Here is a 4,379-nt window from a genome sequence, read left to right as displayed (position 1 = left end):
TTACCACAATTAAAAAATAAAATTAATTTTTTAAAAAAGCAAATTACTTTATGACTTGCCCGAGGTTGGTTGGAGGTATTTATGGTGGATCCCTGGCCTTCCTTTTCCTGGGAATCAGTGAGAATCCTGTGTCCCTGAGAGTCAGGCAGAGCACCTGGTGTATGATTTCACTGTACTTTAAAGAGACACAGAGAAAAATGGTGAAAACCTTCCCCACCTTCTTTTGGTGCCAAAGACCCTCATTTATCCCACTGCTCCAGAGACCCTATGGAGACAGTGGTGGTTCAGTGGTAAAATTCAGGAGACCCAGGTTTGATTCCTGGTCAGTGCACCTTGTGTACAGCCACCACCCATCTGTAGAGGCTTGAGTGTTGCTATAATGTTGAGCAGGTTTCGCCAGAGCGTCCAGACTAAGATGGACTAGAAAGATTGGCCTAGTGATCTACTTCTGAAAATCAGCAATGAAGACTCTGTGGAATACACTGGTCCCATTCGCAACTGATCGTGGGGATGGCACAGGACCAGACAAAGTCGCATTCCATTGTGCTTGCGGTTGTCATAAGTAGGGGCCCTCTTGACAGCAGCCAACAACTTCCAGACCCTAAAGGGAAATGAAGACACGCTGGGATCTTTCCACGAATGATGAATTTTGGGACTTTTACAAACTCACTCTCCATGCAGGTCTTACGGCCAAGTAATAGGGTTAACAATGACGCTCATCCTTACAGATGTACCAGGCCGGGGACTCAGCCTCCAGAGCACCTCACATGTTCTATTTATTTAGTGCTGACTGTATGCAGGGCTCTCTGTGAGATGGTTTCGGTGGTAACAATAACAGTAGCATTCATGTGGGGGTTTCTTTGGACCAGGAGCAGATCATCATGTCACATCATCTCACTGGCATCCACTGCCACTCCCGGTGGCCAGGACTGTTATTACATGGAGGGAATCTGAGTCTTAGAAAGGCCCACGAGGAGTAAACGGAAGAGCTGGGATCAAGCCCAGGCTGAGGGTCCAGGTTCCGAAGCTCAGAGAGGCTAAGTACCAGCAACTTGCCAAAGATAAAGTGCTGTTAAGTTTGGGAGGCAGGGTTTGAACCAGAACTGTCTGACGCCAAAGCCCAGACACTTCTTTTTGTGCCCCATGAGCTCCCTGCTTTAAAGGGAGAAAAGAGAGCAGTGGCCACTGCTGGCCTAGGGAGGGGTGAGGCCTGCACCAGGACTGCAGGAGGTAGTGGTGGGTGTGAGGAGGGCGGAGAGACCTCGAAGGTCTCCAGGAGGGCATCGGGATCGGGCACAGGACTGAGATGCTCTGCTCCCCAGGGCACCCAGGCAGCCCCAGCGGGCCTTCTGGCCACCTCTTGATGATCCCCATCCCAGAGGCAGAGTCTGGAGTGACAATGAGGAGGCCTTGACCCAGGATTCCTCTGGGAGCCGTGAGGTACTCCAGGGATAGTTTCTCTCCCAGAACCAGAGTCTGAGGATCTTCTCTGCAAAGGGAAGAAGCACCTCTCTAGATTTCTGAGTAGGTAGCCAGTAAGTCAGCCAGAAAGCTGACTCCGTGTACCTCCTTCAGCTTTTCCCACCCAGCTGTCACTGTTGTTGACAGTCACCGTCAGGTCGATTCCGACTCATAGCGACCCCATGTACTGCAGAGCAGAACTCTTCCATAGGGTTTTCAAGGCTGTAACATTTCAGAAGCAGATCCCAGGGCCTGTCTTCTGAAGTGCCCCTGGGAGTGTTCAAACCGCCAACATTTATGCTAGTAGTGGAGTGCTTAACCATTTGTGCCGCCCCAGAATGCCTAGCTCTCACTAAGACGGATTCAAAAGAAAAGAAAGAGAGAGGGAGAAAAAAGGAAAGAAGGGAGAAAGGGAAGGAGGGAGGGAAGCGGCAGGGGGGCGGGGGGGACAGAAGTCCTCGCACCAAGGACGGCTCTTAAGGAGGAGGAAAAGAAATGTCAAAGGGCCACCTTTCCTTTGAGGGGGAGGTATACGTGCTGGGGGGGAGCAACGGGAGAGGCCAGAAGGGGGTACTCCTGTACTGCGAGTTGCTTTGGACTTCCTTCTGTCTGGGAGCTTGCCCACTGTGAGCATGGGCAGCCCAAAGCAAGGGCTGGGCAGGAACAGCTGGCTCTTAGTCTAGGCTAGTGGTCTGAAAAGAGGCAGTGCTTGCCCACACCTCCATGAAAACTTCTTAAGCAGACACCTGCAGTATGTGTATATTCATTTATTAACACGTAACTACATGTACTGCATTATATTTGTTTCCAATGGCTTGTCTTTACGCTTTCCTAGTCTAAGCCTTTACCGAGCACTCGGGGTACACAGACTCCTGCAGTAATGTGCCACGGACACTGGCAATCGCAACAAACATGGGGTATCTTCAGAGAGCATCAGTTTTACTCAGCTATGAGTAATTCAAAACATCCCAAAGTAGAAAAGAAGACAGCGGCATTATGGAGCACAGTGCAAAATCCACAAGAATTTTAAAGATCAAATGGAAAGTTTTGGAAAAAGTTTTGTGGACATTCTGTGCTCTGGGCCAGATCACCAAGGTTCTAGCTCTTCTGAGCCTGAGGGCTCTTGGTGGAAACACTTGCAAAACAATGTTCAAAGTGGAGGTGATTACCCCAAGGAGGAGAAAGAGCTTTCAGAAACACTGAGGTGTTGGTCAGGTAAGTGTTAAATAAGAACATCTGTGCTTTACTCTTAATAAGGGTGTGTTAACTAGTCTATGGCACTGGGTGGCTGGGTAGTTACCTAGTGCTACTATAACAGAGATACTTCAAGTGGATGGCTTTAAAGAACAGAAATATACTTTCTCATAGTTCTAGAGGCTAAAGTCTAAATCAGGGTCTTGGCCGTATTGCTTTCTTCTGTGACCCTCTCTTCTAGTTTTTGGTGTCTGCCAGCAATTTCTTGACATTCGTTTGCTTGTAGAAAATCCTCATATGTCTGTCTCTTATGTGTGTGTGTGTGCCTGTGTATATTCTGGTCTTTTTTATAACTCAGATACGATTACGTTTAGGATCCACCCTACACTGGCATAAACTCAGCTGATTGGTTGATTAAATTATACTAGATCACATTAGGGAAGGTGATTGTATTACATTGCCTTACATGTTTTTTGGACATGTAAAGTGATTGTACCACACTACACTGGATAGCATTGTGGAAGGTAATCTACTCTACCCAAGGCCAACTGATTTAATCACATGTAACTACTCCATGAGAGCAACTAGGCTAGACCCCATTCCGAAACCACTGGGAACCATAGCTTAGCCAAATTGACTAGTAAAATTAACTATCAAAAGGGTTCATTCATTCATCAGATATTAACTAAATTCTTACCGTGGTCCAGGTACCAAGGCAGATGATGTGCTGGTTATTTGCAAAAGACTTGTCTTAAGAGGAACAAACCCACAGAGAAGGAAGGTAAGATTATGTTTGAAAAACCCAAATAGACTTTTATCTAACTTATCTCTACTTTTATGTGTCTGTTTCCCTAACTGTAATAATGGCTACATTGAGGATCAAAAAAGGAGAAATATTTTGAAATTAAAATTGTTATATAAGTGCAATATAAATTAGGAGCATAATTTATTCTTTCAGGAAATATTGACTCAGCTCCTATGTGTACCAGGCCTGTGCCAGCCACGGTGGGAAGGATGAAGGTGGTTCCAGCAAGAGCTTGCCCAAAAGGGAAGATCAATAAGGAGACAGGAGATATACAGACACCACTGCCTTGGGGTGCAGAGGGAAGAGTCCTCCTGGAACACAGGGGTGGAGCAAACACTAGGTGCTATAGGACTTCCAAGGAGGAAGAGGGGATGCACACTGCAAACCGTCAGTGATGAGGTTACACGTTTTCCTTAACTAACATTTCACAAGGCTTATAAAAAATACTATAACAGCAGCACAAGCTATACTGTGGAAGGCTGGGGACTGGCAAAAGCAGAAATGTGATGTGTCAACTGCTTTCACCAATGGGGTCTTATCAGCTCAGATGTGGGCTGTGATGCACCCAGTCAGGCCCACATGAGACAAGGCAACCTAGACATTACATGTGTCTGTATGTTGTGCTGATGTAGTTGGAGATAAATTTGGGAAAGCAAGCTCTACTGAATTAAACCACATACACTGAGAAGAGAGGGAGGTATAAATATTTGGTGGGTCAGTTGGCCAAATCCAAAACCAAATCCATCACCATTGAGTCAATTCTGACTCATAGTGACCCGTAGGACATAGTAGAACTGTCCCATAAAGTTTCCAAGGAGCACCCGGTGGATTTGAACTGCTGACCTTTTGGTTAGCAACTGTAGCACTTAACCACTACGCCACCAGGGTTTCTGATCAGTTGGCCAGAGTGGTCAAAAAG

The 4,379-nt window shown here is 46.5% G+C and overlaps 1 long non-coding RNA gene across 1 annotated transcript; it reads left to right on the top strand.

The window, feature by feature from the left end:
• The first annotated feature begins 1,891 nt into the window (after positions 1 to 1,891).
• LOC135231553 (uncharacterized) lies at positions 1,892 to 4,089 on the top strand. The gene is made up of 3 exons (XR_010322318.1): positions 1,892 to 2,676; positions 3,363 to 3,436; positions 3,614 to 4,089. It is a non-coding gene; the product is annotated as an uncharacterized LOC135231553 (long non-coding RNA).
• Positions 4,090 to 4,379: the final 290 nt, after the last annotated feature.

This window comes from Loxodonta africana, chromosome 6 (assembly GCF_030014295.1).
Source record: "Loxodonta africana isolate mLoxAfr1 chromosome 6, mLoxAfr1.hap2, whole genome shotgun sequence".
Classification (NCBI taxonomy): domain Eukaryota; kingdom Metazoa; phylum Chordata; class Mammalia; order Proboscidea; family Elephantidae; genus Loxodonta; species Loxodonta africana.
The sequence above is the reverse complement of the archived record's forward strand: the minus strand, read 5'-3'. Positions and strand labels throughout refer to the sequence as shown.